The sequence below is a fragment of the Pseudophryne corroboree genome, chromosome 5, assembly GCF_028390025.1.
Source record: "Pseudophryne corroboree isolate aPseCor3 chromosome 5, aPseCor3.hap2, whole genome shotgun sequence".
In the NCBI taxonomy this organism is placed as follows: Eukaryota; Metazoa; Chordata; class Amphibia; order Anura; family Myobatrachidae; genus Pseudophryne; species Pseudophryne corroboree.
Window position 1 is genome coordinate 120,260,580 of NC_086448.1, and position 23,586 is coordinate 120,284,165.

Consider the following 23,586-nt stretch of genomic DNA (forward strand, 5'->3'; position numbering starts at 1 on the left):
GACCATCAAAATGACGGAACAACGGAACAGTAATGTCAGCGATGGTGGCTGTGAACTCCTAAACAAAGCAACGGTTGAAGTGCTTTGTCAGGCGCCATCTAGTGGCTGCTGGGGCGCAAAACACTTGAATTCCTCCCATATAGGTGAGGAGCATCATTTTCCATTTATCATACAGGATATATACAAAGATACACAATCCTATACAATATATTGTAACAGGAGCCTTGCTTGAATGCGCTCTGCTACAAAAATCCACCAGCGACCGACTCCAGGCTTGTGCAATAACTCCAAATACCTTTTATTCAGGTTGCTCAAATACAGAGAAACACATAAAACAAAGATCACTGTCTTTAGTATAAACTACCAGGGAGGTTAGGCCCTGCCTCACTCCCTCTTACTTAATAAGGAACCCTTCAGGTCCTGGTATCCATTCCTGACACTAGTGCCCCAGTCTTCCGGATCCCACTGTCCCTAGCAGTCCTCTCACCTGGATACTAACTGCCTTCAGGAGCCCTGACTAATGAGAGAGACTCTGCTTTATACCCAGCAACCTGGTGCTGGCTGATGAAGCAGCTTCTTGCCTAAGAAGCCCATAAGACCTGGTCTGTGTCAAATGGATGGGAACCCGGCCCATCCACATTTCCCACCTACCCCCAGGACCCTGTGAGTAGCTTCCATGTGGCAAAGTACCTCTCCTGCTACAATATATATATATATATATATGCACATTACCGGCACCCACAAGTTGCTTCAAGGACGTGTGCGGATTCCTCAAGTTTTTTTCTACATACTGTACATATATATATATATATATATTTATATATATAGTCCTCCACAGTAGCAGCACTCCAAGCCTTTATTAAATATATATATATATATATATATATATATATGTATATGTTACTAGGAAAGCGCACAATTCTTTATTGCCCAGAAAAAGGTGTTGTATGTACACTTCACAATAAAATAATTTTTAAGTCCTCCAGTTATATAATTTTCCAGCCTGATAATACAATAAAATCTGTATGGGTTTTACAAAACATGCACCCACTAGTGTAGTAATTATTAGTAATGTTATACAGGTATATAAAAAAAAAAAAGACATATGTATCCATACCAAAAATATAACAAAACAGGCTTATCTATTAATGTGATGAGTCACTAGCACTACAGGGATTAGGTCACAGTATAGTCCAATGAAGTCACGAAACCTTCACATCTCCAACAAGCAGAAAAAGGAGAAGTGCAGTAATATAGGCCCTCATTCCGAGTTGTTCGCTCGGTAAAAATCTTCGCATCACAGCGATTTTCCGCTTAATGCGCAATGTCCGCACAGCGACTGCGCCAAGTAAATTTGCTATGCACTTAGTAATTTTACTCACGGCTTTTTCATCGTTCTGGCGATTGTAATGTGATTGACAGGAAATTGGTGTTACTGGGCGGAAACAGGCCGTTTTATGGGCGTGTGGGAAAAAACGCTACCGTTTCCGGAAAAAACGCAGGAGTGGCCGGAGAAACGGAGGAGTGTCTGGGCGAACGCTGGGAGTGTTTGTGACGTCAAACCAGGAACGACAAGCACTGAACTGATCGCAGATGCCGAGTAAGTCTGAAGCTACTCAGAAACTGCTACGAGGTGTGTAATCGCAATATTGCGAATACATCGTTTGCAATTTTAAGATGCTAAGATTCACTCCCAGTAGGCGGCGGCTTAGCGTGAGCAACTCTGCTAAAATCGCCTTGCGAGCGAACAACTCGGAATGACCTCCATAGTGTAGTAGTATTTATAGTAAGTGGAACTCTTCTATAAATAAACAATGCTGTCTACTCTCTAGTAGCCAGTCAATACATATATCGATGGCAGTATCCTACTAGGTGCGTTGAGTTAGCGCATGGTAATAACTAGTGATGTGCACAGGACATTTTTCGGGTTTTGTGTCTTGGTTTTGGATTCGGTTCCGCGGCCGTGTTTTGAAATCGGACGCGTTTTGGCAAAACCTCCCTGAAAATTTTTTGTCGGATTCGGGTGTGTTTTGGATTCGGGTGTTTTTTTTTACAAAAAACCCTCGAGAACAGCTTAAATCATAGAATTTGGGGGTCATTTTGATCCCATAGTATTATTAACCTCAATAACCATAATTTCCACTAATTTCCAGTCTATTCTGAACACCTCACACCTCACAATATTATTTTTAGTCCTAAAATTTGCACCGAGGTCGCTGGATGACTAAGCTAAGCGACCCAAGTGGCCGACACAAACACCTGGCCCATCTAGGAGTGGCACTGCAGTGTCAGGCAGGATGGCACTTCAAAAAAATTGTCCCCAAACAGCACATGATGCAAAGAAAAAAAGAGGTGCACCAAGGTCGCTGTGTGACTAAGCTAAGCGACCCAAGTGGCCGACACAAACACCTGGCCCATCTAGGAGTGGCACTGCAGTGTCAGACAGGATGGCAGATTTAAAAAATAGTCCCCAAACAGCACATGATGCAAAGAAAAAAAAGAGGTGCAATGAGGTAGCTGTGTGGCTAAGCTAAGCGACCCAAGTAGCCGACACAAACACCTGGCCCATCTAGGAGTGGCACTGCAGTGTCAGACAGGATGGCACTTCAAAAAATAGTCCCAAACAGCACATGATGCAAAGAAAAAAAGAGGTGCACCAAGGTCGCTGTGTGACTAAGCTAAGCGACCCAAGTGGCCGACACAAACACCTGGCCCATCTAGGAGTGGCACTGCAGTGTCAGACAGGATGGCAGATTTAAAAAATAGTCCCCAAACAGCACATGATGCAAAGAAAAAAAGAGGTGCAATGAGGTAGCTGTGTGGCTAAGCTAAGCGACCCAAGTGGTCAACACAAACACCTGGCCCATCTAGGAGTGGCACTGCAGTTTTCTAACGAGAGGATGAGTGCTTCCATCCTCATGTGAATCTGAACCACTAGCCCTGAAGATAGGCCAGGGCCTCAGCCGTTCTTTGCCACTCCGTGTCGTAAATGGCATATTGGCAAGTTTATGCTTTTGATCAGACGCTTTTAATTTTGATTTTTGGGTCATTTTACTGAACTTTTGTTTTTTGGATTTTACATGCTCTCTACTATGACATTGGGCATCGGCTTTGGCCGACGACCTTGATGGCATTTCAACGTCTCGGCCATGACTAGTGGCAGCAGCTTCAGCACGAGGTGGAAGTGGATCTTGATCTTTCCCTATTTTACCCTCCACATTTTTGTTCTCCATTTTTTAATGTGTGGAATTATATGCCAGTAATATATCAATAGCAATGGCCTACTGTACCATACTGCTATATATTATATACTGGTGGTCAGCAAAATTCTGCACTGTCCTCCTACTACTGCGCACAACAACTAAAATGCACCACAGGTATGGATGGATAGTATACTTGACGACACAGAGGTAGGTAGAGCAGTGGACTACTGTACAGTACTGCTATATATTATATACTGGTGGTCAGCAAAATTATGCACTGTCCTCCTACTACTGCGCACAACAACTTAAATGCACCACAGGTATGGATGGATAGTATACTTGATGACACAGAGGTAGGTAGAGCAGTGGACTACTGTACCGTACTGCTATATATTATATACTGGTGGTCAGCAAAATTATGCACTGTCCTCCTACTACTGCGCAAAACTTAAATGCACCACAGGTATGGATGGATAGTATACTTGACGACACAGAGGTAGGTAGAGCAGTGGACTACTGTACCGTACTGCTATATATTATATACTGGTGGTCAGCAAAATTATGCACTGTCCTCCTACTACTGTGCAAAACTTAAATGCACCACAGGTATGGATGGATAGTATACTTGACGACACAGAGGTAGGTAGAGAAGTGGACTACTGTACCGTACTGCTATATATTATATACTGGTGGTCAGCAAAATTATGCACTGTCCTCCTACTACTGCGCACAACAACTTAAATGCACCACAGGTATGGATGGATAGTATACTTGACGACACAGAGGTAAGTAGAGCAGTGGACTACTGTACCGTACTACTATATATTATATACTGGTGGTCAGCAAAATTATGCACTGTCCTCCTACTACTGCGCACAACAACTAAAATGCACCACAGGTATGGATGGATAGTATACTTGACAACACAGAGGTAGGTAGAGCAGTGGACTACTGTACCGTACTAATATAATACTGGTGGTCACTGGTCAGCAAAATTCTGCACTGTCCTCCTACTATATACTACAATGCAGCACAGATATAGAGCGTTTTTCAGGCAGAGAACGTAGATATTTTCAGCACACTGAGCACAGATATTTGCAAGCACACTGAGCACAGATATTTGCAGAACACTGAGCACAGATATTTGCAGCACACTGAACACAACTGAGAGAACGCTGCACACGTCCTCTCCCTATCATCTCCAATGCACGAGTGAAAATGGCAGCGAAGCGCGGCTCCTTATATAGAATACGAATCTCGCGAGAATCAGACAGCGGGATGATGACGTTCGGGCGCGCTCGGGTTAACCGAGCAAGGCGGGAGGATCCGAGTCTGCCTCGGACCCGTGTAAAATGGGTGAAGTTCGGGGGGGGGGGGGTGTTCGGATTCCGAGGAACCGAACCCGCTCATCTCTAGTAATAACAGGCTTTTTAGCCTGATAATGCTATCAGGCTATCTAATTGCAGCCTGTTTTTACCGTGCGGTAACTCACCCATTATCATTCGATAACACATGGGATCTGTGATACCATTGCATAACCATGTGTTTGCATCCGATAACAGGTCTCCTGGGGCTCCTTATCGGGGATTCTGCTTTGCGTGCCTGTGGCACATGAAGCAGAATCCCTGATAAGTGCCGGCTTACGGGGCTAATAGGATAGCCCCGGGGGAATCCTTTGGCTGCAGTAACTCACCATAGCTAATAGGATAGCCCCGGGGGAATCCTTTGGCTGCAGTAACTCACCATAGCTAATAGGATAGCCCCGGGGGAATCCTTTGGCTGCAGTAACTCACCACAGCTAATAGGATACTGCCAATAGTGGAAGCAAATAATACCTTGTCTGTTAGGTTTTGTACATGTAGGTTTATTTATCCAAAGAGTAACCACAACAAACATGCTACATATAATAAGCAAATAAAAAAAACAGGCTTATATCAGTACGGTGGTCAACAGTACATACAAATAAGTCCACTAGGGGGGATCAGGTGCAAGATCCCAAAGCATTGTATCTATAGAGACTTCCTCCCAAATTTATGGATCTGGCACTCCAAATAGCAAAAAAGACCTTGATCTGGTGCCCCCACAAATGCAATTCACGAGTAGCAGAAGTTGCGGCACTCAGAACACAATATTGGCACAAAGCAGCAGCTCTATCAAAGTTTCAGTGTATTCATTTCAGGATAACCATCGAAGAAAGTAGATACACTGAAACATGATAGAGCTGCTGCTTTGAGTCATTAATGTACAGTATACTGAGTGCCGCACCTTCATGTTAATTTAACTTAGCATAATAGCCTAGTCCAGTGGTTCACAAACTTTTTTGAATCACTGCGCCCTAGAGTATCAGAATTTTTCTCATGGCATCCCCAGGCCAAAATTTTCTTGTTGAGAAATTTAAAAAGAAATATTACATTAAGTACATTGTGTTTATATGTCATTCTTAGGTTCAGTTATGTGGTGAGCACTGTCGTATCTATAATGGGTGCAGTGTGTATGGTGCACACGGTCCCCTGGGTCCAGAGGGGGCCCACATCACACACACTCCACCCATTTCTTCTATACTCACCTTTCCGTCATCCATCGGTGACTGAGTGTGGGCCCCCTCCTCTCCCGTTGCCTTCACCGCCGCTTCTAGAGCACTGAGCACTAGAGACTCTGGCACAGGTGCGTCGGCCATTTTTTCAGAGTCCTGCGCATGCGCTGTAGACTCTGGCACTGTTCCAGAGTCTCAGTGCTGAGAGCGCTAACAGCGGTTGAGACGGCTACAGGAGAGGAGGGGGCCCACACACAGAGTCTGCACACGGGTCCCCTCCTCTCTAGAAATGCCGCTGGTCTTGAGGGACAGGATTTGCTTTGTCCTCATATTTTATGATTGACAGCCACCAGAATTGGTTTTGCCTATTATTACATTAACTATAAATAATTTTAATTGGTCCTGGAACACGAACCCAGGTCGACCCTGCAAGGGTCCTGAGGCTCCGCAGGGTGACTAGGCACACAGTTTGAGAACCACTGCCCTAGTCTATAATCCTTAATGAATGAGAATTCATTATTTTATATGTACCAGAAAGCTGAATAATTAACCCTAACCCTAATTTAATGTATCGACATGCTGTCTACATCCCATATTACAACCTTCATAAGTTTGATGGCAGGAAGGAATTAGTGCTGGTGGCATAAACAACACAGTAACATGACAAACTGACAGCATTTTCATTTTCTAGTTGATTAAATAGTAGTGATGTGCACCGGATATTTTTCGGGTTTTGTGTTTTGGTTTTGGATTCGGTTCCGCGGCCTTGTTTTGGATTCGGACGCGTTTTGGCAAAACCTCACCAAAAATTTTTTGTCGGATTCGGGTGTGTTTTGGATTCGGGTGTTTTTTTCAAAAAACCCTAAAAAACAGCTTAAATCATAGAATTTGGGGGTCATTTTGATCCCATAGTATTATTAACCTCAATTACCATAATTTCCACTCATTTCCAGTCTATTCTGAACACCTCACACCTCACAATATTATTTTTAGTCCTACAATTTGCACCGAGGTCGCTGGATGGCTAAGCTAAGCGACACAAGTGGCCGACACAAACACCTGGCCCATCTAGGAGTGGCACTGCAGTGTCAGGCAGGATGGCACTTCCAAAAAATAGTCCCCAAACAGCACATGATGCAAAGAAAAAAAGAGGTGCACCAAGGTCGCTGGATGGCTAAGCTAAGCGACACAAGTGGCCGACACAAACACCTGGCCCATCTAGGAGTGGCACTGCAGTGTCAGGCAGGATGGCACTTCAAAAAAATAGTCCCCAAACAGCACATGATGCAAAGAAAAAAAGAGGTGCAATGAGGTAGCTGTGTGACTAAGCTAAGCGACCCAAGTGGCCGACACAAACACCTGCTCCATCTAGGAGTGGCACTGCAGTGTCAGACAGGATGGCAGATTTAAAAAATAGTCCCCAAACAGCACATGATGCAAAGAAAAAAAGAGGCGCACCAAGGTCGCTGTGTGACTAAGCTAAGCGACACAAGTGGCCGACACAAACACCTGCTCCATCTAGGAGTGGCACTGCAGTGTCAGGCAGGATGGCACTTCCAAAAAATTGTCACCAAACAGCACATGATGCAAAGAAAAAAAGAGGCGCACCAAGGTCGCTGTGTGACTAAGCTAAGCAACACAAGTGGCCGACACAAACACCTGGCCCATCTAGGAGTGGCACTGCAGTGTCAGGCAGGATGGCACTTCCAAAAAATTGTCCCAAACAGCACATGATGCAAAGAAAAAAAGAGGCGCACCAAGGTCGCTGTGTGACTAAGCTAAGCGACACAAGTGGCCGACACAAACACCTGGCCCATCTAGGAGTGGCACTGCAGTGTCAATCAAGACAGGATGGCACTTCAAAAAAATTGTCCCCAAACAGCACACGATGCAAAGAAAAAAAGAGGCGCACCAAGGTCGCTGTGTGACTAAGCTAAGCGACACAAGTGGCCGACACAAACACCTGGCCCATCTAGGAGTGGCACTGCAGTGTCAAGACAGGATGGCACTTCAAAAAAATTGTCCCCAAACAGCACATGATGCAAAGAAAAAAAGAGGCGCACCACAGGTATAGAATGTAGATGGATAGTATACTTAATGAATGACGACACAGAGGTAGGTACAGCAGTGGCCTACCGTACTGCTATATATAGTATACTGGTGGTCACTGTGTCAGCAAACTGCAAAACTAAAATGCACCACAGGTATAGAATGTAGATGGATAGTATACTTAATGGATGACGACAAAGAGGTAGGTACAGCAGTGGCCTACCGTACTGCTATATATAGTATACTGGTGGTCACTGTGTCAGCAAACTGCAAAACTAAAATGCACCACAGGTATAGAATGTAGATGGATAGTATACTTAATGGATGACGACACAGAGGTAGGTACAGCAGTGGCCTACCGTACTGCTATATATAGTATACTGGTGGTCACTGTGTCAGCAAACTGCAAAACTAAAATGAACCACAGGTATAGAATGTAGATGGATAGTATACTTAATGGATGACGACACAGAGGTAGGTACAGCAGTGGCCTACCGTACTGCTATATATAGTATACTGGTGGTCACTGTGGTCACTGTGTCAGCAAACTGCAAAACTAAAATGCACCACAGGTATAGAATGTAGATGGATAGTATACTTAATGAATGACGACACAGAGGTAGGTACAGCAGTGGCCTACCGTACTGCTATATATAGTATACTGGTGGTCACTGTGTCAGCAAACTGCAAAACTAAAATGCACCACAGGTATAGAATGTAGATGGATAGTATACTTAATGGATGACGACACAGAGGTAGGTACAGCAGTGCACTCTGCACTGTACTCCTCCTATATAATATTAATTATACTGGTGGTCCCCAGTCCCCACAATAAAGCAGCACACTGAGCACAGATATGGAGTGTTTTTCAGGCAGACAACGTATACTGGTGGTCACTGTCAGCAAAACTCTGCACTGTACTCCTGCTATATGCTGCTCCCCAGTCCCCACAATTAAGCAGTGTGAGCACTCAGCACAGATATATTATGCAGCACACTGAGCACAGATATGGTATGGAGCGTTTTTTTTTCAGGCAGAGAACGGATAAAAAGTTACTGGTGGTCACTTATCAACAAAACTCTGCACTGTACTCCTCCTAACAGCTGCTCCCCAGTCCTCCCCACAATTAAACAATAAAGCAATCAACTTCAACAATAAACGGAGAGGACGCCAGCCACGTCCTCTCCCTATGATCTCCAATGCACGAGTGAAAATGGCGGCGACGCGCGGCTGCTTATATAGAATCCGAATCTCGTGAGAATCCGACAGCGGGATGATGACGTTCGGGCGCGCTCGGGTTAGCCGAGCAAGGCGGGAAGGTTCGAACCTGCCTCGGACCCGTGTAAAAAGGGTGAAGTTCGGGGGGGTTCGGTTTCCGAGAAACCGAACCCGCTCATCACTATTAAATAGACCGTCTAATGCTACTCTGAGAATTAGTAAAATACCTAAACCATAAGCAATGTAAGAAAACAATAAATAGGAGGAAATCGAATAATCCTTTTGCAAAGAAATAGGAGCAAGTTAATTTATCTTTCTATATATTACAAATGAAAAATAAGAAAAAGATAAAACTTTTAGACAACTTTCATTTCATATTGCCATTTATTAATTAATATAGAATATATTATCAGCTGTTTCAGGTTGGCTGTGGAATACCTCATTGGCCTTACTGCACATCAAGTCGGTATGGGGGTCATTCCGAGTTGTTCGATCGTTGCCGATTTTCGCTATGCTGCGATTTGTTGCTAACTGCGCATGCGCATGGTACGCAGAGCGCATGCGCTAAGTTATTTAACACAAAACTTAGTAGATTTGCTGGTGTTCGAGCAACGATTTTCACTCGCACTGCTGATCGGTGAATGATTGACAGGAAAGGGGCGTTTCTGGGTGGTAACTGAGCGTTTTCCGGGAGTGTGCTAAAAAACGCAGGCGTGTCAGGGAAAAACGCAGGAGTGTCTGGAGAAACGGGGGAGTGGCTGGCCGAACGCAGGGCGTGTTTGTGACGTCAAACCAGGAACTAAACGGACTGAGCTGATCGCAATCTGTGAGTAGGTCTGGAGCTACTCAGAAACTGCTAAGAATTATTTAGTAGCAGTTTGCTAATCTTTCGTTTGCAATTCTGCTATGCTAAGATACACTCCCAGAGGGCGGCGGCCTAGCGTTTGCAATGCTGCTAAAAGCAGCTAGTGAGCGAACAATTCGGAATGAGGGCCTATATCTCATTTAATAACCACAACTTTATTTATATAGTTCTGATAAGCTTGTCAGGCCTTTACATACAGTGCATCCGGAAAGTATTCACAGCACTTCACTTTTTCCACGTTTTGTTATAATACAGCCTTATTCCAAACTGGAATAAATTCATTTTTTCCCTTTAAAATTCTACACACAATACTACATAATGACATGAAAAAAGTTTTTGGGAGATTTTTGCTAATTTATTAAAAATAGAAAACTAAGAAATCACATGTAATAAAGTATTCACAGCCTTTGCTCAATACTTTGTTGATGCACCTTTGGCAGCAATTACAGCCTCAAGTCTTTTTGAATATGATGCCACAAGCTTTGCACAACTATCTTTGGGCAGTTTCGCCCATTCTTCTTTGCAGCACCTCTCAAGCTCCATCACGTTGGATGGGAAACGTTGGCAGGGTTGGACTGGCCCACAGGGGTACAGGGGAAACCACCGGTGGGCCCCACTGCCTGGGCCCACACCTCCTCCTCTAGGGATCAGGTACAGACTGTGCACTTGAATTGTACATTATACATATTATCTATGGTGCATTGCAGTTATTAATCTGGTACATTATTATGCATGCACTGGCAATATTTACTATATATATTTATCATGGGGCCCATACCATGGTTAGCCAAGCCTCTGTGGCAGCTGGCCACACCCCTAAGCATGGGCCTCTACCATTGCATTCCCCCGTTGGGCCCTTCATGCCCCAGTCCGACACTGAGCGTTGGTGCACAGCCTTTTTCAGATCTCTCCAGAGATGTTCAATTGGATTAAAGTCTGGGCTCTGGCTGGGCCACTCAAGGAGATTCACATTGTTGTCCTGAAGCCACTCCTTTGATATCTTAGCTGTGTGCTTAGGGTCATTGTCCTGTTGAAAGAGGAACCGTCACCCCAGTCTGAGGTTAAGAGTGCTGTGGAACAGGTTTCATCCAGGATGTCTCTATACATTGCTGCATTCATCTTTCCCTCTATCCTGACTAGTTTCCCAGTTCCTGCAGCTGAAAAACATCCCCACAGCATGATGCTGCCACCACCATGCTTCACTGTAGGGATGGTATTGTCCTGGTGATGAGCAGTGCCTGGTTTCCTCCAAACATGACGCCTGGCATTCACACCATATATATATATATATATATATGATTTCTTAGTTTTTTTATTTTTTATAAATTTGCAAAAAAAAAAAAAAAAAATTTTTTTTTCCACATTGTCATTATGGGGAATTGTATGTAAAATTTTGAGGGAAAAAAAATGAATTTATTCCATCTTGGAATAAGGCTGTAACATAACAAAATGTGAAACAAAGTGAAGCCCTCTGAATACCTTCCGGATGCACTGTATATATTTGTGCAGTATTTCCCTACTCTCGCTAAATGTCAGAAAGACAATTTCATTGAGTTTGGACTCCACTGTTCGGACCGGGAGAGTAGGCCATCCTCCCAAATCCAGCTTTGTGGGATTGTAATTGCACAATGGGGGTCATTCCGAGTTGTTCGGTAGCTGCTTTCGGTCGCAGCGCGGCGATTAGGTGAAAAAGTGGCATTTCTGCGCATGCGTATGGTGCGCAGTGCGCATGCACGACATACTTTCACACAAAACTATGCAGTTTCACACAAGGTCTAGCGACGCTTTTCAGTCGCACTGCTGGCCGCAGAGTGATTGACAGGAAGTGGGTGTTTCTGGGCGGAAACTGACCGTTTTCGGGGAGTGTGTGTAAAAACACAGGCGTGCCCGATAAAAACGCCGGAGTGGCTGGGGAAACGGGGGAGTGGCTGGCCGAACGCAGGGCGTGTTTGTGATGTCAAAACAGGAACTAAACAGTCTGAAGTGATCGCTAGCTAGGAGTAAGTTTCGAGCTGCTCAGAAACTGCACAAACTTTTTTTGTAGCTGCGCTGTGATCCTTTCGTTCGCACTTCTGCTATGCTAAGATACACTCCCAGAGGGCGGCGGCCTAGCTTTTGCACGGCTGCTAAAAGCAGCTAGCGAGCGATCAACTCGGAATGAGGGCCAATGTACATAACTAGGCCACACCCCCACTGGGCATTGCATCATTGGATAGCAAAAGGTGGGGTCTAGTTATGCAAATTGCATCATCATGTACCCTTGCTCAATGCACCAGAAGTAAGGTCCAAAAATTAGTCAGTAAGTGTTCTTTGTATACAGTATTCATTTTAAGTTAGGGAGGCATATCTCCCAACATCTATGGCCTACTGTCATTGGGTGGGATGGCAGGGCTGCTCAAAGCAGGGCATTTGGGAGGTATGGGCAGGTTCATTTAAGTGTCAAGATGGAGACATCTGTGAAGTGTGCAGCATCTCTTATTCATTCAGCATTTCAGCATTGTATCTTCTGATGGGAGGTGTTATGTTGCTTATCTTGCTTAATGCCAGCTAGGAACACTTGCTCAGTTTGTTGTGTGGCACAAGATACTTACAGGATAGTGTGCATTAAGGAGTGGCTATAAAACAGTGACCACAAAGCCTTACTAAAAAATAATGTGCTGTGCAGGAGCAGACTTTCTGGTTTATAAACCAGCTCTTCTGAATGGATGTTTTCAAGACATTCCTGAAGAGCACAGGAAGAAGTCATAGATAAAACAATGCATTTGGTGAAAGCTGCAGGGGGTGCATGAGGAAGAATTAAAGTAACCTGAAGGTGGATTTTGCAGTCTTGTTACTGTTTAAATGTACTGTACATCTAGATTCTAGACAAATAAAAAAAAGAGTTGAAAATTGTAAAAATAGTTTTCTCTCAGACTCAGTGCTTGACTGTGTATGGCTTTTTTGTGTTACGCCATCTTAAAATGCATGTATATGTTAATGGCATGCAAATGAGCAGTTACAATTTCCTAGAATCTTTTCTTTTTAAAGTAGGACACTTGATTAATTTCCATTATCTCAGCCAACACATTAAAGTTTAAGACACGCTTAATGCTACGTTTAAGCTGCGTTCTTTGATAATGTGCTCTGATCATAATGAACAAACATCACAGTGTGTTGGAATTAAAGCAGACCAATGTTCTGGAAAAGACATAAAAGAGGAGAAATTATATTAATATATATATTTTTTCATATTAAAGAGGAAAAACTTCATAAAATTATTTTTCCATCATTCAGTAAATGATATATAACTGTATTTATGGTTCATGCATTTCTGCCACTGCACAACTGAATTGAGTTCAGAATTCTGAATAAGGGTAACTGAGAGCTTATGTTCTTGATTGATCCTTCATCAGCAAAGGACCTGAGACAAAAAGCAACAAAGAAGTACCTTGAGTATTAATATACAGTATTAAATTATCCATATACGATAGGATAAGTTTAGCCGTGTGGGGTGGGGGAAGCAGTTAGCTTCCCGACGAACAGGATCCCGAAGGAGGACACAAACCCGTGCCGGCGTTAAAATACCAACAACCGGCATCCTGATTGTTCAGACAGTGGGACACACTGCCCCGTCCTGCCGTGATGGGGGGATAGGTTTAGTTAGCAGAAGGGGGGTTTGGGTTAGGGTGCAGGCACGGGAAGGTTAGGGTTAGAGACCAAAGTCAGAAGGTTAGGGGATGGTTAGGTTTAGGCAGCGGGGAAGGGAGGGAGGGTTAGGCACCAAGCCGGGAGGTTTGGGGTTAGCACCCCTAAGGGAGGGTTAGGGTAGGGAAAAGGTGAGGGTTAGGGAGCATGACAGGGGGGCTGTCGGGATTATGATGGACGGGATGCGGCTGTTGGTATACTGACCGCTGGCATCCTGTCCATTGGACGGTAACTCATTGTTAACTGAACCCTGGGGTGGCAATAGTATGAATGGTCAATAGAGTACTGAAAGAGCATGCAGTAGGTTGCCATTCAGAACTGTATGAAAGCTTGAATGCCATTATAAACTAGAGATGTGCACAAGCCTCAGTTTTTGGTTCTAGTTCTAATTCATCATTTTGTTTTTGCAAAACCACCCTCAAGTGTTCAGATTTCACTTTGGTTTAAAATCGTCAAAAATAATGATAATCAAATTGCTAACAATTTATAAAAACAGCTAACTTTGTGTACTTCTTGCAATCCAAAACCCCAAATTTGGATTTAAAACCTGAATTACGAACTTCAGGAAGATTCGAAATGGGACTCAGTTCTTATCAGATCTCCTTGAGGGGATCCGGACTTGGTTTTTGATTTGGTTCATATCCACAAAATTCAGGTGGATTCGGATATCTGGAGAACTGAACCACACATCTCTATTATACACCCTGGGGGCTATTCAGAGATGAACACAGATCGTTGCATGCGCATCCATCTCCTCATATGCTGGGGGCCACCCAGCATGTATGGCGCCGCCTCACGATGCGTCCGCATTTTAATTGCAGATGCATCGATTTAAGGTCGACCTCTGCCTGCGCAGGCAGGCGGTCTGCCACCATTTTTTTTATCGGAGCGGCTGCGTGTGACATCATGACACTTGCCTGTTTTGGCCGCCATGCCCCCGCAAAGCTGAAATGCCACCCTGAACACCCGCCACTGTCAATTATCTTGCCACTGAAGGGTGGCGCATGTGCACTGCGGCCGGTGCGCGTGTGCAGAGCAGATGGACGCTGCCGCTGCATTCAGACGCGCGGCTGAATCCATCTCTGAATCGCCTTCTCTGTCATCAGTTAATTATTAGGGGATTTATACACATGGTTACAAAGAAGCTCTTCATGTGCAGTTGGTCTGGTAAGAATATGTGGTCAGGTGTTTGCAAAGCAAAATAGCTGTTCTGGAGCATTTTCATTGGTCTTGTTATATAAACCTGTGGTGACTAAAAAAAAGCAGAGCTATATCTGCAGCTCTCTAACCAGTTTTAGAAATTATTGAAGTTATCTTTTCTAGTTGAAGTGCAGACAAACAGTCTCTCCCTGGTGATGATCTGATTATGTCACCAAGTTCTTATTGAACCCTGAGTTTTGCCCATTGGGTACCTACTGTACAAATATATATATATTTAGTAGAGATGTGCACCGGAAATTTTTCGGGTTTTGGTTTTGGATTCGGTTCCGCGGCCATGTTTTGGATTCGGACGCATTCTGGCAAAACCTCCCAGAATTTTTTTTGTCGGAATCGGCTGTGTTTTGGATTCGGGTGTTTTTTTAAAACCCTCAAAAACAGCTTAAATCATAGAATTTGGGAGTAATTTTAATCCCATAGTATTATTAACCTCAATAATCATAATTTCCACTAATTTCCAGTCTATTCTGAACACATCACACCTCACAATATTATTTTTAGTCCTAAAATTTGCACCGAGGTTGCTGGATGACTAAGCTAAGCGACCCAAGTGGGCGGCACAAACACCTGGCCCATCTAGAAGTGGCACTGCAGTGTCAGACAGGATGGCACTTAAAAAAATTAGCCCCAAACATCACATGATGCAGAGATAAAAAAAAAAAAAAGAGGTGCAAGAATTGTCGTTACGTGGTATAAACAGGACATGCACACTTTAACAAACCCATCATTTCAGCCACCGGGTCTGTCACACGACTGTGGCTGAAATGACTGGTTGGTTTGGGCCTCCACCAAAAAAGAAGCAATCAATCTCTCCTTGCACAAACTGGCTCTACAGTGGCAAGATGTCCACCTCCTCCTTATCGTCCAATTCATCACCCCTTTCACTGTGTACATCCCCCTCCTCACAGAGTATTAATTCGTCCCCACTGGAATCCACCATCTCAGGTCCCTGTGTACTTTCTGGAGGCAATTGCTGGTGAATGTCTCCACGGAGGAATGTATAATTCATTTTGATGAACATCATCTTCTCCACATTTTCTGGAAGTAACCTCGTACGCCGATCGCTGACAAGGTGACCGGCTGCACTAAACACTCTTTCGGAGTACACACTGGAGGGGGGACAACTTAGGTAAAATAAAGCCAGTTTGTGCAAGGGCCTCCAAATTGCCTCTTTTTCCTGCCAGTATACTTACGGACTGTCTGACGTGCCTACTTGGATGCTGTCACTCATATAATCCTCCACAATTCTTTCAATGGTGACAGAATCATATGCAATGACAGTAGACAACATGTCAGTAATCGTTGGCAGGTCCTTCAGTCCGGACCAGATGTCAGCACTCGCTCCAGACTGCCCTGCATGACCGCCAGCGGGTGGGCTCGGAATTCTTAGCCTTTTCCTCGCAGCCCCAGTTGCGGTAGAATGTGAAGGAGGAGCTGTTGACGGGTCACGTTCCGCTTGACTTGACAAGTATCTCACCAGCAGGTCTTTGAACATGTGCAGACTTGTGTCTGCCGGAAAGAGAGATACAACGTAGGCTTTAAACCTAGGATCGAGCACGGTGGCCAAAATGTAGTGCTCTGATTTCAACAGATTGACCACCCGTGAATCCTGGTTAAGCGAATTAAGGGCTCCATCCACAAGTCCCACATGCCTAGCGGAATCGCTCCGTTTTAGCTCCTCCTTCAATCTCTCCAGCTGCTTCTGCAAAAGCCTGATGAGGGGAATGACCTGACTCAGGCTGGCAGTGTCTTAACTGACTTCACGTGTGGCAAGTTTAAAGGGTTGCAGAACCTTGCACAACGTTGAAATCATTCTCCACTGCACTTGAGTCAGGTGCATTCCCCCTCCTTTGCCTATATCGTAGGCAGATGTATAGGCTTGAATAGCCTTTTGCTGCTCCTCCATCCTCTGAAGCATATAGAGGGTTGAATTCCACCTCGTTACCACCTCTTGCTTCAGATGATGGCGGGGCAGGTTCAGGACTGTTTGCTGGTGCTCCAGTCTTCGGCACGCGGTGGCTGAATGCCGAAAGTGGCCCGCAATTCTTCGGGCCACCGAGAGCATCTCTTGCACGCCCCTGTCATTTTTTAAATAATTCTGCACCACCAAATTCAATGTATGTGCAAAACATGGGACGTGCTGGAATTTGCCCACATGTAATGCATGCACAATATTGGTGGCATTGTCCGATGTCACAAATCCCCAGGAGAGTCAAATTGGGGTAAGCCATTCTGCGACGAGTTGGCATTTGCGAGATGCTGCTACTGGTGCCGCCGCTGCTGTTCTTGCTGCGGGAGGCAATACATCTACCCAGTGGGCTGTCACAGTCATATAGTCCTGAGTCTGCCCTGCTCCACTTGTCCACATGTCCGTTGTTTAAGTGGACATTGGGTACAACTGCATTTTTTAGGACACTGGTGACTATTTTTCTGAGGTCTGTGTACATTCTTGGTATCGCCTGCCTAGAGAAGTGGAACCTAGATGGTATTTGGTACCAGGGACACACTACCTCAAGCAATTCTCTAATTCCCTGTGAATTAACGGTGGATACCGGACACACGTTTAGCACCAACACAGCTGCCAAGGCCTGAGTTATCCGCTTTGCAACAGGATGACTGCTGTGATATTTCCTCTTCATCGCAAAGGACTGTTGGACAGTCAATTGCTTACTGGAAGTAGTACAAGTGGTCTTCCGACTTCCCCTCTTGGATGACAATTGACTCCCAGCAGCAACAACAGCAGTGCCAGCAGCAGTTGGCGTTACACTCAAGGATCCATCGGAGGAATCCCAGTTAGGAGAGGACTGGTCAGACTTGCCAGTGACATGGCCTGCAGGACTATTGGTGTTCCTGTCTAAGGAGGAAATTGACACTGAGGGAGTTGGTGGTGTGGTTTGCAGGAGCTTGGGTACAAGAGGAAGGGATTTAGTTGTCAGTAGACTGCTTCCGCTGTCACCCAAAGTTTTTGAACTTGTCAATGACCTCTGATGAATGCACTCCAGGTGACGTATAAGGGAGGATGTTCCTAGGTAGTTAACGTCTTTACCCCTACTTATTACAGCTTGACAAAGGCAACACACGGCTTGACACCTGTGTCCGCATTTCTGTTAAAATAATTCCACACGAAGAGGTGATTTTTTTTTTTTTGTAATTTTACCAGGCATGTCAATGGCCATATTCATCCCACGGACAACAGGTGTCTCCCCGGGTGCCTGACTTAAACAAACCACCTCACCATCAGATTCCTCCTTGTCAATTTCCTCCTCAGCGCCAGCAACACCCATATCCTCATCCTGGTGTACTTCAACAGTGACATTTTCAATTTGACTATCAGGAACTGGACTGTGGGTGCTCCTTCCAGCACTTGCAGGGGGCGTGCAAATGGTGAAAGGCGCCACCTCTTCCCGTCCAGTGTTGGGAAGGTCAGGCATCGCAACCGACACAATTGGACTCTTCTTGGGGATTTGTGATTTAGAAGAACGCACAGTTCTTTGCTGTGCTTTTGCCATCTTAACTCTTTTCAGTTTTCTAGCGGGAGGATGAGTGCTTCTATCCTCATGTGAAGCTGAACCACTAGCCATGAACATAGGCCAGGGCCTCAGCCGTTCCTTGCCACTCCGTGTCGTAAATGGCATATTGGCAAGTTTACGCTTCTCCTCAGACGCTTTTAATTTAGATTTTTGGGTCAATTTACTGAACTTTAGTTTTTTGGATTTTACATGCTCTCTTCTATGACATTGGGCATCGGCCTTGGAAGACGACGTTGATGGCATTTCATCATCTCGGCCATGACTAGTGGCAGCAGCTTCAGCACGAGGTGGAAGTGGATCTTGATCTTTCCCTATTTTACCCTCCACATTTTTGTTCTCCATTTTTTAATGTGTGGAATTATATACCAGTAATATATCAATAGCAATGGTCTACTGTACTGTACTATATGTGTACTGCTGGTCACCAAAATGCTGCACTGTCCTACTATATACTGCTCACAATAATGCAGCACGGAGATAGTATACTTGACACAGAGTTGCAAGATACAGCAATGGCCTACTGTACTGTACTATATGTATACTGCTGGTCACCAAAATGCTGCACTGTCCTACTATATATTGCTCACAATAATGCAGCACAGAGATAGTATACTTGACACAGAGCTGCAAGATACAGCGATGGCCTACTGTACTGTACTACTAAAATTATGTACTGGTGGTCCCCAGTCCCCACAATGCAGCACACTGAGCACAGATATTTGCAGCACACTGAGCACAGATATGGAGCGTTTTCAGGCAGAGAACGTAGATATTTTCAGCACACTGAGCACAGATATTTGCAGCACACTGAGCACAGATTACGGAGCTTTTCAGGGAGAGAATGCAGCCACGTCCTCTCCGTTCAATCTCCAATGCACGAGTGAAAATGGCGGCGACACGCGGCTCTTTATATAGAATACGAATCTCGAGAGAATCCGACAGCGGGATGATGACGTTCGGGCGTGTTCGGGTTAACCGAGCAAGGCGGGTAGATCCGAGGCTGCCTAGGAACCGTGTAAAATAGGTGAAGTTCGGGGGGGTTCGGATCTCGGAGAACCGAACCCGCTCATCATCATCCCGCTGTCGTATTCTCGCGAGATTTGTATTCTATATAAGGAGCCGCGCGTCGCCGCCATTTTCACTCGTGCATTGGAGATGATAGTGAGAGGACGTGCTTCGTTCTCTCAGTTGTGTTCAGTGTGCTGCAAATATCTGTGCTCAGTGTGCTGCAAATATCTGTGCTCAGTGTGCTTGCAAATATCTGTGCTCAGTGTGCTGAAAATAACTACGTTCTCTGCCTGAAAAACGCTCCATATCTGTGCTGCATTGTAGTATATAGTAGGAGGACAGTGCAGAATTTTGCTGACCAGTGACCACCAGTATTATATCAGTACGGTACAGTAGTCCACTGCTCTACCTACCTCTGTGTCGTCAAGTATACTATCCATCCATACCTGTGGTGCATTTTAGTTGTGCGCAGTATATATAGTAGGAGGACAGTGCAGAATTTTGCTGACCGCCAGTATATAATATATAGCAGTACGGTACAGTAGTCCACTGCTCTACCTACCTCTGTGTCGTCAAGTATACTATCCATCCATACCTGTGGTGCATTTTAGTTGTGCGCAGTATATATAGTAGGAGGACAGTATAAAAGTCCAAAGAGGAGCGGCACTCAGCGGGTCTTCCGTATGCACTAGATAATAAAGGACGGCGGAGTGACGCCTGGCAGAGGTTTACGTTTCAGTTTAATAAATAAACTTTCGTCAGAACAAGGAAACAATGAAAATTACATACCTTTATACCTGTAGATCACCATGTGAGACAGACAGCGTGGACGCTGGCTGCGGCGCCTCCCGGTGACGTCACGTGAGTGCGACGTGCGCTCTGCAGCGCTGCATCCGGCCGGGCCGTATCTAGGCAACAGAAAAAACAATACAGCACCATCACCATAACAACAAGGCAGATCGAGTTTTGTAATCCTGGAATAGGAAACGGCTCAATATCGCAATAAACATAATCATACATCATATTAATACTTGTTGCTGGGTAATCTACTGTTTCATCGCCACACTAGGTATATATTATACTAGACAAAGATGTTGTTACCTAGGCAATAAAAATTAACTCAAACTAAAGAAAACAATTCCAGTTCAATTGTTCATTCAAACCCCTGGGAACTACAGTGTCCAGGGAATGAATCCAGCGCGCCTCCAGCTGGAGAAGTTTCCTGGCTCTGTCCCCTCCTCTGACACATGCTGGCACCTGATCTATTATTTTATATTTGAGAGTGGCCAGACTATGATGCATCATTTTGAAGTGTCTGGCTACTGGTTGTTCCAAATCAGATCCTTCAAGTGCGTGTCTGATGGACATTCTATGTGTGGCCATCCTTTCTTTAAAACTACAGGTGGTTTTACCCACGTATAGAAGTCCGCATGGACAGCGTATGAAGTAGACCACAAATTTACTGGAACAGGTCAAAACATGCTTAATAGTTAGACGTTTTCCCGTATGTGGGTGAGCAAACGAGGATCCTGTCTCCATGTAACTACATGTGATGCAACCTGTGCATTTGTAGCATCCTGGCTTACGTGTAAGGAACGTTGCACTCGGAGCAGGCGCTAGTCTTCCAATGTCATTCACCACTAACAGATCTTTTAGGTTGCGTCCACGTTTGTAACTTGGTAGTATGGTCATATCTTTAAAGCCACCTAGATCAGTATCATTAGTGATGATGGGCCACAATTCTCTAGATCTCTTCACGTTGAAAGAGCTATTAGAGTGGTATTGTTGAACAAATACCATTTTGTTCTTAATAGATTTCTTTGGAGCTGGACTTAATAATTTCTCTCTTGGTATTGAGAGAGCCTTACATTTGGCCTTCATCAGATCCTCGTGTTGGTACCCTTTATTAAGGAAACGTAATATCAGGTCATCGATTGCCAATGAAGCTTTGACCACTGTGTCTGAGATGCGACATACCCGGATAAATTGGGACAAAGGAAGACTCCTCACACATGCTGGAGGGTGCTGGCTTGATGCATGAAGATAGGTATTTCGATCTGTAACCTTACGATAGACCTCCGTATGTAGCTGTCCATCTTTCAGGGAAACTGAGACGTCCAGGAAGTTCACGCCCACTTGACTAATATTATAGGTGAATTTGATGTGCTCATCCACATTATTAATCATGTTAATGGCATTAACAAGTACTGACTCTTGACCTCTCCAAATGAGGAAGAGGTCATCTATGTATCTTGTTATCCATATGATACCGTCTGCAAAAACCTGATTTGAAAACAACAGCTGGCGCTCTTTAGTGAACATAAAGGAGTTGGCGAACGCTGGGGCCACACAAGACCCCATCGCACAACCCCTTTGTTGTTGGTACCATTTGCCATCAAACAGAAAATAATTTCGTTTGAGGGTCAATTCAAGTAATTGCATGAAGAAGTCCTGATCTGGGCCCGTGTATGTGTTGTTCTGGGAAATTAGGTCACGGACAGCATTCAGCCCTTCTTCATGCTGTATATTCGTGTATAAAGATACCACATCCATAGTGCATAGGATGCATCCTTCAGGAAGATTGGAAAACTCCTGAATTTTATTAAGGAACATAGTGGTGTCCCTGAGATACATCTCTTGTTGCTGCACTATTGGTTGTAGGTAAATGTCCAAGTATTGCGAAATTTTATAATACAGAGAGTCCCTGGCAGCAATAATGGGCCTTCCTGGAGGGTGTGTACTGCTCTTGTGTATTTTGGGGATGGAATACAGGATAGGAGCTATTGGAAAGTCTTGTATAAGGCTGTTACATAATTCCTCTGATATAATATGGGCATGCTTTGCCTCATGTAGAATGGAATCTAATTCAGCCTTGTACACAGTGGTAGGATCCCTGTCAATGGGCAGATATACAGAAATGTCAGCTAGTTGCGAATACATCTCTGTTTTATAGTCACTGAGATTCATGACGACAACTCCTCCCCCCTTGTCTGCTGGACGTATGACAATGTCCTTACATTTACGTAAATTGTTTAGAGCCAAGCGTTCTTGTTTGGAGATGTTATTGTATGCTTCTTTAGGTGTTCTAGAATTACGCAGTACTTCTTTGTCTAAAGTTCTGGAGAAACATTTGAGAGAAATGTTATTAGAATATGGGTCAAATTTTGATTTGGTCTTAATTTGGGGGGGAATGACTGCCCGTCCTGTGTCTAATTGAACTGGAGATTTATCAAAGAATTCTTTCAGCCGTAAATTCCTGGCAAATCTGTAAGAATCTGTGTGCCATTGGATCTCATCAAATTTTCCAGTAGGAATGAAGGAAAGTCCTTTGTTAAGAATACTTATTTCAGATGGGGTCAGGATCCGGTCCGATAAATTAAAGACTGTGCTCACTTCCGTTTCTTTGGCTGTTTTTTTGTGGTTCCTCCTCCACTGTCCCCCACGCCTCGTGTAGGTTTTCCTGGGGTTCCCCGCTGAGTGCGGGTGCGAACCCCTAAAGGGGGCTTAGATGTACCTGGCTTTACGGTTTCTTCTCGTTCACTATGTGAAGAATGATCAGGACTTGATGTATCTGTTTCAAAAGTCCTAGGGGCCCTCCTTCTTTCTCTAAATCTCTGTTGGCGTGTACTGTTGGGGTTCTGAACCCAAGCATATACTTTCCCCTCCTGGTAATCCCTTTGTACCGCTGACAGTTTGTCTCTTTTATATTTGATTAAATTTTGTTTGTAGGAATCTACTTGCACTTTAAGTTTATCCAGCCAGTCATTTTGTTTGTCAGTTTTAAGTGACTCCATATGTACAGATTCAAAAGCTGTGATCTCAGTTTTGATAAGGCCGAGTTCTCGGGCTGACTCCTCGATCACCAGGAGAATTAAATCATAGCTGCACTTATTAAGTACAGCTACCCATCTCCTGCAAAAATCATGATTGTATTTCCCTATGGTGGGGGTATTTTTTATCCTGAATCCTCTAGGGATATGTTTACTTTTATGATAATCCGAGAGTGTCACCCCATGCATAAAAAAGTCCAATTCCTTTTTCTTCAGCCTCAGGATTTTATAATAAAGTTGTTCATTGGAGAGTGAACCTCCTGTAGTCTCAAAGTCCTCATTGAAATAAATGTCACTAGCTTCAGCTTCTGAGAAGCTTAACGTCTCTCCCACAGGGAGTACAATGTTACGGTAACCTCTGCCTTCTTGCGTCATGTTGTTAATAGATTGGTGCACTCTCACCACACACCCGTGTTACTATGTACAGGTGAAACACCATATAAACTCC

General features: G+C 44.4%; 1 protein-coding gene across 2 annotated transcripts in view; it reads left to right on the top strand.

The window, feature by feature from the left end:
* Positions 1-23,586, top strand: part of GPR158 (G protein-coupled receptor 158) — a 490,037-nt gene that overhangs the window by 429,073 nt on the left and 37,378 nt on the right. The window lies entirely within an intron of this gene.